The sequence below is a fragment of the Dipodomys spectabilis genome, unplaced genomic scaffold (assembly GCF_019054845.1).
Source record: "Dipodomys spectabilis isolate Male_0828 unplaced genomic scaffold, ASM1905484v1 ptg000158l, whole genome shotgun sequence".
NCBI classification, from domain to species: domain Eukaryota; kingdom Metazoa; phylum Chordata; class Mammalia; order Rodentia; family Heteromyidae; genus Dipodomys; species Dipodomys spectabilis.
Window position 1 is genome coordinate 5,719,229 of NW_024870835.1, and position 14,368 is coordinate 5,733,596.

Sequence of the window (14,368 nt, forward strand, 5' to 3'; positions counted from 1 at the left end):
TGAAACACTTAACAGCTGCTACATAAGTGTCAACCTGCTAATCAGAGTTTGTGCCAAGCAAAGGGCTACCTTGACTCCATCCATCTTTCTTGACTTCCCCATAAAGGCAGAATATTAGACGCAAAACTGCAGCACTCAAACCCAGCCCCCCCATATGCTTCCTGCAGAGTGAGCTTCCTCTTTCCTATTGTTTGCTGCCATCTGTGTCCTACTCAATTCTTTGTCCAGAATACAAGGGAGGGAACTGTATCCTGTTGGAAAGGGCCATCCCTGACATTCTTACCCCAGTAACTGTAATGCTCTTGACTGCAACCAAAGATTGTTTAAAAAAATCAAACTGAGGTGTTAAGTAATTTTTCTTAAGAAACATGGAATGTAGGTGGGAGAACTTGGGGAGCATAAACACAACACCTTCAGCAAGGCACAGCACACCTGGTACAGCATAGCTCTCAAACCCTACTGAGCATCAGAAACACCTGGAAGCTAGAGAAATTGCAACTGTCTAACCAGAAAGGTCCCTAGGTATTTTAGAGATCAGCAAGGTTTGAGTAGCCACAGTAAGACAGCTATTTAACACAAGTTCACTGCTTCAATAACTCAGTAATTTGGCTATTTAGTTGTTTTCACAACTAACTAATTCATATAAAACAGGCAATCTGAGCCTACTCAGTCCATCATGAATGTAACACTAATTATGGAAGTCCTTCATTAATTTTAGCTATGGTAAACAATGCTGCAATGAACATGGTTGTGCTGGTGGCTGTCCTGCAGGCTGGTTTGTGGTCATTTGGGTAAATGCATAGGAGTGGGATTGGTGAGCTCAATGTTTAGTCTTTTGAGGAATATTGATACTGCTTTGCAGAGTGGGTGAACAAATTTACATTCCTACCAACAGCATAACATTTCCTTTTGGCCACATCCCCACCAGCATTTATTATTATTTTTCTTGATAATGGCTATTCTAACTGGGGTAAGGTGGAATCTCAATGCTGTTTGATATGCATTTCTTTTATGACCAGAGATATTGAACATTTCTTCATGTGTCTATTGACCATTCTTATTTCTTCTTTGTAGAAGTGGGCTAAATCCCACTTATTAACAGGGTTGTTGTTTCTTTGAGGATTTGGGTTTTTTTTTTTGGGGGGGGTGTTAATATTTTGAACTTTAAGTATATTTTAGATATAAGGCCCTGGTCTGATGCATAGGTAGTAAATATCTTCTCCCATTCCATGGGCTTATATATATAAGGATCTGATTTCAGTTTTCTGTACATGTGTGGCCAATTCTGCCTGCACCATCTCTTGAAGAGGTTGCCTTTCTTCCATCCTGTGTTTTTGGCTCCTTTATCAAAGATTAGACAACCTTGGTTCTTGATTACTCTGAATACAAGGTTGACAGCCCAAAGGCAGATTTTACATTTGGTCTCTCTGCACTGTTTGTCATAACTCAGGGATTGAAAGATTTTGAAATAATATATATCATGTATTAAAATATGTGTACATACACATGTGTGAAACACCTACATGCCTTGCCTTGTTGTGCTCTCATACAATGAGCATTCTTCCACACTCCACACCTCCAAGCCCTGGGACAGTGCTTAGATCAGCCCTTTTCTTCTGCAGATACATGCCCACCAAGTGTCTGCAGATACTCTTCCCTCAGAGTGCAAAGCAACAGAAGAAAGCTGAATCCACACAACTCTTCCTATTTATAACATTCTTAATTACAACAGATTGTATGGAAACTCCTACTTAACCTTAAAACCTATCAGAGCAAAGGGAAAACATTTCACTGGATCTCTATTTTTATACCGGAACTAAAAAAACCTTTAAAACTGCATAAGGGAGAAGAAGAAGGAAAGACAATAGCTGAGTTGTTTATTTAGCACACATGAGAATCAACCTTTATAGCACATTGGGCACTTTAATTACATTTCCCCTTACTATCCAAAACACGTTAACACTACCATGAATGTTAAGAGGTCAGAAACATTCCTGATAGAAAACAGGGTCATTTACCATCTGTGGTAAATCCCCCAAATCTTATCCAATGGGAAAGGGTACATTTTGTCTTACAGAATCTTACAGAAACTCTCACAGTTATCAAGTACATGAGTGCCAGCAAAGTCAGAAACAAAATCTTTGGGATTTTACTCAGTGGGAAGTCTGAAAGCATGAGGCTTCTGGTACATGACCAAACACTGAAAAACTACAGAATGTAAACAAAAATAGGTCCTTAAGTTGTCTCTTTTGGACAGCATATTTTCCTATTACTGTAAAATTTAAAAAGCTTGAAGGAGTCCTGGGTGCACAAAAATCCCTCCGCATCAGCGCTTTGGTTACCCGCTCTTGTTCTATCAGATGCATAGGAGGCTTTCCAGGTTGCCATGACAGCACGAAGGGACCAACAAGGGAAGTAAGCACTTCTCAGAAAGAAGTGCTCTGAATTGAAACTGGAAGATCAGTACAAATGGATATATTATTATTATTATTATTATTATTATTTATTGTTATTATAGAGGTGATGTACAATCACATGAGTCTGGTAATGGAAAAGAAAGGCATTCCAGGCAGAAGGAATAAGGCTTGAATTTGTTTCCAGAGAATACAAGATTGAAAAGATGGGGTGGGAGAAGAAACAAACCTAAAAGTGAGTTAAGCCCAGATTATGAAGGACCTTAAAGTTCAGAGTCTGTTCTGGAGACAATAGGAGCCAGTTTTTTGAAGAAAAATGAAATGTGATCAAATTGGTGATGTAGAGAGATTACTGTGGGGGTTGAAGACTGGGTGATATAATTTCTCAATGAAGTTCATTTCTATGAGGTGCCAATTCTTTTTTAGTCAAAGAAGCTACTGCATTTTGTGCTCCTCTCCTATTTGCTATTTTGTGGAGCCTGAAGAGGCCCCATGTTTCAAGAACTGTTTCCTGACAACTTTCTCAATTACAGGTGAATTACAGGCACAGGACTCAGAAATATTATAATCTGCTCTAACAAGGGGTTTTAACAACTTCTCTGGAAGTAATGACAAATGCCATACATTCATTGCACTTAATCAAAGAGGACAGAAAAAAATATCTCCTCCACACACTTGGACTACACGGATACACACTGAGAAGGTGGTTTGCTCCAGTTAACAAAACGAAACTATTGTTCCAATGGAGTAGCAGAAAAAAAAGGGTCATGAAAAAGTAGGCTCTGGGTGTTTGAGTTACTTCGTGCAGATCATCCAAACCCAATAAAATAATCTAGTAAGCCTCCATTCTACAGCCCCTATTATTTGAAATCATACCTCCTCATTTTGAACAATTGTTTGGTGCTTGTCTTGGCATTAGGGGCACAAAAGAGCTTACAATGGATGAGTAGTTTAGCCTCTCTTTAAATTGTATCCTCAGTAAAGGAAGAAAAAGCAGACACTAAAATTGGCAACTCTCTCTCCCATACCCTGCATTTAACCATCCATCAAAACCCCAGCAATTCTATCTCTAAAATCTTCCAAGCATGATCTAGGACTCTGTAATAAACCCAGCTTGCACTATTGACCATCACTGTCCATGCCTCCTTACAACCTCCACAGTCAGCTAGGACTTTCTTTCAGAACAGTAAATCAGATCAATTGACTCTGTGGCCCCAAGCCTTCCCTTCACATCGAGATGAAAATCCCATGCCTTCCCAGACTTCCCAGGCCCTCCCTTGTCCCCTACTGCTACCTGTCAGACCTCATCTTTCCCTGTCTCTCACTCCCTGATGAAGCTCCATAGCTCTGGACCAGACCAGTACTGTCCTGCATTAGGGTCTTTACATTTGTTAATCGCTGTCCAGAATATTTTAACCACTATGGCTCCCAACCCCACACTATGCCTTATTTTCTTCCATAGGACTTCTCCTGATATTTTAGTATACCTTTGGTTGACTTGTCTGCCTCCCTCTCTGGAATATAAGCTCCATGAAGACATGTGACTTCCATATCCCAGTTCCTAGAATAATGCCAGCCACATAGTAGGTTCACAAGTACTCATTAAGAGACATGAAAGACTTGATAAACAATGCACTGTCTTCTAATTAACCCAGACACATTGCCCCCTAAACAACAGCTACCTTTATGCTTACAGCATCCTGGGCTAACCTAGACTCAGTGATGTCCCCCTAGTGAGGGAACAGAATTGGCTTTGGGCAGCTGAAAAGTTAGTAGATTTTCAAGACACAACATCATGCTCCTTAGACAAATGTAGCTGCTCTCAGGAACTCACAGCATTACTTACTCTGACAAAGAAGGAAAATTTAATGTGTGCGTCATTTTAGTAATGAACTTTAGAAGAGTAAGAGAATAGTAAGTGAAGGTATACCATTACTGAATGACTACAACATGAGTTTATGAATTCATTAGACAAGCAAAGTATAAATAAAAAATGCATAAATTTGCCCTTTTGGTTAAAAGCCATAAAATTAGCATTACTTTTAGGAAAAATAAAAATAAAAGTACCTTTAAAGCTGTAGAAATCACACTGTAGGTTTGATTATCTCTAGTCAAAGGCCACATTGCCCTCTACTGGCCATTCTAGCTAACAAAACCCGAGGGGCGGGGGGACGAGGGGGGGCAGGGGAATCACAGGGAGGAAGTTGCTTTATATTCAGATACACTAAAGGGATTGTTTAAAAACAAACAAGCAAACAGTTCTTCCAAAGAAAATGGCTGTGGATATAATAACAAGGGAAAATACCCAGCCTCTGATATTGAGGGAGCTGAAGATAATTAGTATAAAGACAGAAACTTGATCACAAAAGAGGCAAAGTGATATGTATATATGTATATATGCATATGTATATATATGCGTATGTGTATATATATATATATATATATATATATATGATGGACATGTGATCTAGCATGTTTAGTGTGGTGATACGGGAGCTGAGGTGAGAAAGGAAGAGGGAGAAGAGGGAGTTGGCCATGTGAAGGGAGTTGATGTGTACATTCCAGATAATGAAGCTATAGATGTAGAGATTCAGAGGTGAACGAGAGCATGGCGAGGGACTCCAGAACTAGAAAGTTGAGAAAATTACTTCTGGATATCTCTTTACCAACCTTCTCCAATCTACTTTTCCCTACTGAAATGATTTCCTTTTGGGAAAAAGGAGGTAAGAAGTGATGTGCAACTGACAATTAAATTTTCTAATATAAAGTTCAGAACATCTGGAAGTGAATTAAAGAGTTTCAACATGTCAGCATGCATAAGATAATTAAACCATGACAGGGGAGCACAATGTTTGAAGCAAATGTGTGGAGAAGCTGGTGAGAAAAGAATGTGAGAAGAGCCCTAGTGACAGCCAACACTGCTAGACAGGAAGAAAAGCCACACAAGGACTTGGAAATGGCAAAAGGGGAGAAGAAAGAGAAGGAAGGACTTGCCTGGCAATGAGACAAAGCTTTCAGAAGCAAACTTTCTATTTTCCATGATCATAAAATGCATGAAAGAGGGAGGAAAAGAAGGCTTTTGTGACCTTGGCCAAGAGGGTTCTGTACAGTGCTGAGTTTAAGAGCTGAAGTGGTTTTGACACAAGCCCACTCTTCTTTCAAGAAGATACCTATAAAAGAAGGAATAAGATAGAAGGAAATTTAGGAAATACATGGGTATTCCCAAGACAGAGCACCAGACAAAATGTATCTTTTCAAAATGTGAAAGGCTTGTATATGTTTATAAATTAAGGAGAAACAAAAAACAGCAGAAGGTAGGGCAGAGGTATGAGCAAGGGAGATGGGTAATAATTGGTGGAGTGAGGTTCTGTAGGGATTCTTAGAAAGGCATGAACCTAGCAAACAAATCCAGATCCAGTTCCTTGTAACACAGCTTACATTTAACCCTGATGGACATAGAATCCCAGTCAATAGTGGAGCTTTTAGCTTTCCCAAGTCATGCAAGGATCCTAGTGCAGCAGGGACAGATCTGAATGGACACTCCTGATGACAACCACAATGGTTGTCAGTAATGTCTGGCCTGCTTTGGGAGGGATTGGGAACTCAGAGACCCAGAGAGTCGGAATCATTAGATTTATCACACAGACACTCCAAAAGCCCTAACTACTATTGGACTTCCCACTCATGCCCACCTCACCCATCCTAATAGTGACAAAATCATCTATGCCTATGTTGCTTGGCCTAAATGGTTTTTTTTTTATTGTTGTTATTGATTTTACCCAAATAAGCTCACTTTCCACCATAAGAGAGGAAGTGCCAGAAGTGAGATGAAAGTGAAAATTATTTATTTCCCTAAAGGTAAAAAGCACTTAACTATGGGGCTGGGAAGGTGGCTCAGTGGTAGAGCGCTTGCCTTGCATGCATGAGGCCCTGGGTTCAATTCCCCAGCACCACATAAGCAAAAAGAAAAAAAGCCAGAAGTGGCACTGTGGCTCAAGTGGTAGAGCACTAGCCTTGAGCTGAAGAGCTGAGGGACAGTGCCCAGGCCCAGAGTTCAGGCCCCACGACTGGACCCCCCCAAAAATAAAATAAAATAATAAAATAAAAAGCACTTAACTAGACTCCCAGCCTCTCCCACCCCCGACACACAAATGACAGCAGCACACACCTCCTGCTTCTAAGAACCAAAGAGACTTTAAAGCATACTATTGGCATCACGTAATATCTGCATTGCTTTAATATCAGGTGGTAAAACATACTATACCATGCAATCTCAGTCTACCCATTGCAGGAGCCTTGGCTGATGATAGGCCAAGTGTGTAGCTGTCATTCATCATTCTTACCTACAAGTCCCTTGTTCCGGTGCCTGTGGAAGATTCCATTGCAGAGTTTTAGCTCAGAAAATAGAAGCGCAAAAGTTAACAATCCTTGTTATAAAGCCAAAAGCTTTATATGTTCAAACAAATGAGTACAAGGGCTAAAACTCTCATAGCTAAAGGTTCCTGTAGTTGTTTTCATCTAATGACTAATGCTGACCATGTGAACATAAACTGCAGTGTTTTTAAAAGGAGAAGTGTCAGTTTTAATGATTTTAATTCATGTCAGAAGAGGAATCTGGCTCTTCTAACAGCTTTCAGTTTCCTACAATATTTAGGGAAAGTGAGCCTGGCTGGTGAAAAGGTGCATTGCAGACCTCTTGGTAGGAAGGCCTCTAAGGAGAAAGGAACCAATTACTTCTTTATTATTTACTTTTATATATCACAATTATTCCTTAAGAACTCTCACTGGGCTCTCTCAGGATGAGCATTCAATTAACAACTAGCTGAAATAAGAATAAACATGTAGATTAAAATGTAGCCTTTTTAAACTGGGCACTGGCGGCTCACTATTTAGCAGTAAAGTCTAAGAAGCCAGACGTGGAGCTACGGCTCAAGTAGTAGAGTGCCAGCCTTGAGCAAAAAAGCTAAGGTCCAGTGCCTAGGCCCTGAGGTCAAGCCCCAATATTACCACACCTGTGCTCACACACACACACGCTCACACACACACACACACACACACAAATACACACATACACACACACAGAGGCACCTAGAGAAAAGAATACACCTATTGAATAATATGTGTCATTTCCCTACCAGCTGGCATCCCATGTTGCTTGAGTGAATGCTCAACCATCGTTAAATAAATAAATCCTTGCTGCTAGTCCTCCTGAGGCCTATTACATAGAGCTGCCCATGTGAGAAACGGCTTGCTCACACAAATCAATGCCTGAAATTTGAAGCATCTGGCCCAGTAACTTCAATTTTAGCCTTATATGTTAAAGCATGGCTTCATTTTTCTGTGCACTTAGCATATCTCAGGCAATCAGCAGCCCCACAGGCCTTGAGAAAGCCCCTAGGGACTTTTAAAGGCAATGGTTGGGGGGCAGAGTGGATGCCACAAAAGTATTTAAACATTCCCATATTGCCAAGCACACCCTGCAAATTTTCTGAAAGGATACAGAACCTTTTCATGGGATCAGTAACAATCAGAGCTTATTTATTATTTATTTAGATTGTAATTGAATAATTTAGAAAACACAGTCACTGACTGGGTGCTCACTGGTGGCTCACACCTGTAATTCTAGCTACTCAGGAGGCTGAGATCTGAGGATCACAGTTCCAAGTCAGCCCAGGCAGGAAAGTCCATGAAACTTTTATCTACAAAAAACCAGAAGTAGAGCTGTGACTCAAGTGGTAGAGCACTAGCCTTGAGCTAAAAAACTCAAGGACAGTGGCCAGGCCCTGAATTCAAGCCACAGAACAGGCACCAAAATAGAGAAAAAAAGAAAAAGAAAACACAATAACCTAGTCTGTGGTCTTGAGATATTATCACCTGCTCAGAGGAACCAAGAGCTCTTGAAAAAATTGAAAAATTCCAGTTCTAGAGGAAGAAGGTTAACAGGTGGGTCTAGAACTCTGCATCTCCTCAGAAAGCACGGAAGTTATGCAGGACATCTGGACTGTCTCAAAACTACTCAGGCTTCATCTTCAATAGAGCCACCACACTTCACAGTGGCCAAAACAGGGACAAAATGAGTATAACAGGGGCAACTCCAGTGGATTAAAACATGTGACATATATTTAGATCCATGAGTCCATAATGACACTTTAAAAAAAAGACATTGATTACCATTGGAGAGACAAATGAGCTATCTTGAAAACATTTCCCCTGCCTTTTCTATATAGACTGAACCACTGAGAAACAGGTCATGGACAAAAGAAAGTTTCTCTTTACAGTTTTTCTAGTCAATAAATGAAAATGAATGATAAATTTAGAAGACTATTGCTTTATATGAATTAATGTACCTAAGGAATGACCATGGCTGCCAAAATCATAAAAATATAAATGATCAAATATGAAATGAGCACACTGAGGAGCTGTTTGACTAAGAACTCCTGGCACTGCTCTAGATCGATCAATTACTAGAAACAAAAGGACATTAGCGACATGTATGTTAACTCCACAGAGGTATAACAAGCAAAATCCAGACTGTAGGGTTCTCTATGAAATGAATGATCTCCTGACTTCAATAAATTGCAAGAAAAAGATGTCAAGAGGAAACCAATGGACTGAGTTCTAAAACATATCAGTTTCTCACCCCGATACAAATAGAAAATATTTACCCTATTTTTCAGACCTGGAGTGACCCTTCTCCCCTTCTACTGCCGAGGTCAGTAATTTCTCAGGCCTGAGCTACAGTAATGCTCCTATTCAGATACATCATTCGTCTACAGTCTTATTTTCTCCTCTTACTTTTCCCTTCCTCTCCCAATGTTCTTGAGTTCTCACTCCTCATTCCTTATATGAACTCTAAATGTGGTACAATTCTTAGATCACCAAAGATCTCTGATTCCGGTATACTCAAGGGTTATGGAAAGGCAACATAAGTGCTAGATACTGTCTTTAAGGTTGACCAAAGAAGAAATCTTACTGAGGGTAGTTATCCAAAACAGAGTTCTTAATTTGTGAAATTCCATAATCCTTGAAGGGCAGCCAACTGTCAGGCCCAAGGGGACCAAATAGAAACCTACAACCTAAACCAAGATGAAACTATAAAAGATCAGTAGAACCATAAACCAGTTGGGATCTAGACCAGAGGGAGAAAGGGAAGAAAACAAGAGAACTTAAGATTGAATACAAAGGGCAGAGTGGACAATCAACTCTTATTTGTCCAGCACTCCTCTTTCAATCTGAAAGATGTTTCTGATCCACTCAAAATCATGTAACTCCTACAGCCCAAGGGAGGACACGATAATCCCCAAGATCATAATGGACTTCGAGCACTTCACCATAGTGTCAGGACCATTCCAATCATTCCAAGGATGGACACAGATCCAAGCATGGCCAATCAGAATTTTCCCATGAGATTTTTTGTATGTTTTTTTTTTATCATAAAATTACTGTACCGAGGGGTTATAGTTATATGAGTAAGGTAATGAGAACATTTCCTATCCAGCATTATTGCCTCCTCCTTTGTTTTTCCCCTACCATCCCTTCCCTCCCACCTCAACAACTACTCCCCTACCCCCCACCAAAGTTGTAAAATTCATTTTCAACATAGTGTCTTGTATATCTCATTGTTACAATGTGTCAACCTGTATCCCTATTTAAGCACTTTGTTTTTTCCCCTTCCCCTCCCCGAATTACAGAAGTGTATATACAAGATGCAGGGCACCAACATCAAATACAGTGAAAACAGGGGTTATACCATGAGGAACATACAAAGAAACAAAAAAATCACATGGTACATTATAAATACATTAGAAACAATAGCAAAAAAAGAGTTTTTTCTATTAGTTGTATAAAGGACCCCCTCTTCCTATAAGGAGAAAAACTCACATCTGTTATCAATGATCTTTCCTATGATGAACAGAAATTTGTTTGTAGCAGACAGTTCATTAAAAGGACTGAAAAATGTGCCTAGCTGAAAAATCAGAAAAACAAAATCAAAGACAAAAAGCTCTAATGGTGGGAAGTGGTGCTGTGGCTCAAGTGGTAGCACGCTAGCCTTGAGCTGAAGAGCTGAGGGACAGCGCCCAGGCCCAGAGTTCAAGTCCCACACCAGAAAAAAAAGTCCCTAAGTCCAGGCCTACATAACAAGAATTCCAACCCTGAGCCTAGCAATTCCATGTGCCAATCCATTCTATTTTCATTCTATTATTATTTCCGTGTACATTAGGTAACTGTCACTAAGACTGTTACCACTCTAAAGCAAATGACAATAATAATCTTGTCCATACCAAAGACCACAGGGCATGGCTTGTCCTGCCTACTCAGCCTCCATTGATTTGGCATCTTCCATTTTTGAATATTTTTTATTATCTTTAAATAGTTGTACAAAGGAGTTGCCATTCACTAAAGCAGTTTATGAATAGAGTGCATCTTGATCAGTGTCACCTCTTTCTACATTCCTACCCACCCTTTCCACATTCTAAGTAGATCCACAGTCACAACAAATCAAAGCAAGACTGGATAAGTAGGATTGCATTGAACTTAAAAGTTTCTACATGGCAAAGGACATAGCCAACAAATTAAAGAGAAAGTCCACAGAATGGAAAGAAATCTTTCCCAGCTATCCATCGGACAATATCCAAAATATATTTAGAGCCAAAAAAAAATTAAACCTTCAAAATATAAACCCTCGAAGAAACAACAACCTGATTAATAAATGAGCTAATGACTTAAAATGATGTCTCAGAAGGAGAAGTAAAAACTGTCCCCCAAAAGGCATGAAGAAATGTTCAACATGTTTGATGTTCAACATGAACATAACATCTCTGGACATAAAGGAAATACAAATCAAAACAACACCTGACCCTGACCCTGGTTAGAGTGGCCAATATCAACTAACAATAACAAATACTTGTGTGGATGTGGCCAAAAGGAGAGATACTCCATTACACTGTTGATAGGACTGTAAAATTGCTCGCTACCTCATTTTTTTAAAGCCCCAGGTTTCCAGTCTTTTGAGCTCCTGTTTGTCCCTAAAATGAAGAATAGTCTGTTAGTAAGTAGATTTGAATTATTCTATATTGGCTGTAGTTTCCAAATAAAGCCACAAATTGTCACTGTTCAGTATCATCACTGCTGGAGAGATGCACACAAAGGATTTTGAAAAATGAAACTCATTTTCTCATGAATTTAAACTACTGTTTTAGAATTCTGTCATAGAGAAAGAGTTTAAAGCAGGAGTCAGAACTGACTGTAGTCTCAGAATATGTTGGTTTGTATTGTTTCATTAAATCACATGCAACAGGCCTATTCAGTGTCTTGCCATATTTTTTATTGAACTGGTGTTTTAACCCAGAGTCTCATCCACTTGAACAACACCCCCAGAACTTTTGTACTATTTTAAGTACTTCACATCTATCAGTCATCAAATCTGCAACAACCTACCACAACCATTAGGTAGGAAGTGATATGGCCCAATTTTACAAGAGGTTGTGGCATACAGTTTTAAAATCATCTGTCTAGTATAACAGTAAGTAGACGTGTGTGTATGAAGAAGTGGTATCATGTGTTTTGAATCTGAAGACTTGTGTTCCTCATCAAAAAAGCATGAGTTATGTGAAATGTGTACTATGGTACAAGAGGATCACAGAGCCAGAAAAATTTGGCCTAGAATTCTAATCCTCAGTGCTTTCATATGTAAAATTGACAACATTTTTCTCTTGGGTCTATTCTAAGGATTGAATGAGATAATATATGTCAAGATGCTACAGAAATCTTTAAGAAAAATCCCTCCTCACTTGAAGCAAATGGAATTAACTATTCCTACAAATTCGCAAGCAAGATACATGAAGCATTCAAGACTTTTCTAGGACAGGAAGATACAAGCCACAAATGAGGTAATAGAGTTGTAATTAGATTCCCCTAGTGGTCTATGATTTCTATTCTGAGGAAATATAATGTGTCAGAATATGTATTCCTTTGCCTAGGGAATACTCACCTTGTAGCCACCACCAAGGCTCAGCTCTACTAGCAGACAGACCCCTTTACATCCAAAGCCATCACCAAGAGAGCCAGGCCAGCCATAGGGTTGGGATTGTAGATACAATTAGAAGATCCTGGCTTCCGTGTCTGAATAGCATTTAGTAGCCCAGAGAGAGGGAAGTCCATGACTTGTGTCTTCTCATGATACTTCCATGTCCTTATGATAAAAAGTATCACCCTAGCATAAACAGGGTAAAAAAGGCACTACCGTGGTAGGACCCTGGCATAAACAGGGTAATTAGAGACAAAAAATTTCAAATTATTCTCTATAATGCCTTGCAAAGGAGGATAAACAGAATCAAAATCGGTGGAGGTAATGTCATTCCAAGCAATGTTAAGCTCATAAAACATTTAATGGCTATCCAAAGTAGCCAAAGTAAGGCAAGGAGTTGCAGTGAAAGAAGCTTTAGAGTGCACACTTGAGGGAGCTGGCTCTGGTGCTCAGAAGATGCCAACAAGAGTACACTTGCTTTAGCCAAAGGGCTTCCTCTATGTGACAGATCAGTAAACCTGAACATAATAAGCGTTGCAAAAGCTGGGGCAGAAGGGCAGAAATGGACTGAGGAGAATTGCATGATGTGAGAGATTAAGGCATCTAGACTGTATCCCTTCAAACTCTTCTTTGTCCTACCTTGTGCTGATATGTTGCAACAGCATTCACTAGCATTAGACAAATGTAGTTAGACAGTGCTTCACATTGATTTACAGTTGCCTATCTCACTGTTATATTCAGCCTTGAAAACGCTAGAAGGGTGGATGATAGGACACAATAGAATTTCATTCATTTCATTCTTTCATTCCCCAAATATGTGTTTCTCCTCAGTATATCTTAAGATGATTAAGCATTAGTTATCAAAGCAGCAGGACACTTCTAATGCCCTTCTGTTATGGGCTCCCAGTGCTGGTTCTCTACTTCCTACCTATGGGCAAGCCTGTTTTAGCTGTCAGCTACTGGAGTACCAGGCTAAAAAGCTAGAAATAATAGGATAGCAAATGCTTTGAAAGGACTTTGGAACCCTAGTTAGATGGCAACAAGGACAGAATTCACAGAATTCACAGTAGCTATTGAGAGAGACAGGACATGTCATTATTTTTTCCTGTGTGGGTTAGGATAAGATGCAGATGGAAGGTAAAGAGTTAAACACAAGACTTCCGCACTAATTAAATATAAGACAATTGCAATTATAAAGACTGTGGCACTGGCCAGCCATGGTAATTTCTTTGAATCACTTGCAAAAGAAAACAATGGCTATCGATCAGGCAACCACAAGCTGTGAAGCTGTGAAGCTGCTTGGGAAATTGTTAGAGGTTCTGATTTCATGCAGCTGCAGGGCAGACTGTACCAAACTGAGCCTCCAAACTGGTCAGGAAGACATAGCCAGAAAGATAATGGAGTATACAGCCTGGATAGTTCTCCTATGTCAAAGTCAGGAAGAATGAGACCCAGAGAACTACAATGCTGCAAGCTAGGCAGACAAGGCTCCAAATCTTGAACTTTTGTAATCTTCTAAAATCTCCCTCCACTTCTCTAGGGAGCCATAGTCTCTCAGTTGGAAACTTTGAACAGACTCCATTTAGGGCTGATGCTTCAAGAGTTCTGCTACCTCTGTTTCTAGGTTTATGAAATGTCATAAATTATTATGCCCACAGCAGAGATAACATGCTTTCTCTGGAACAGTCTACACATCAATGGAAGTATTGGCTAATATGGACTGGTAGGAACTAAGGGAAGATGCACGGGATTGGATTTTGATAGCTTTAAACTGGGGATGAGTGTGAGGAATGCAAGGCTGCCCTGGGAAAGATTTAACATGGGGAAGATTGCTCTTTGGCCCAGCATTCAGTATCTGCAAACAGTCCTAAGATGTTAGCCTACTGAAACCAAGTATAGATGCTAGAGCACCTCTGAACTGTGTTAA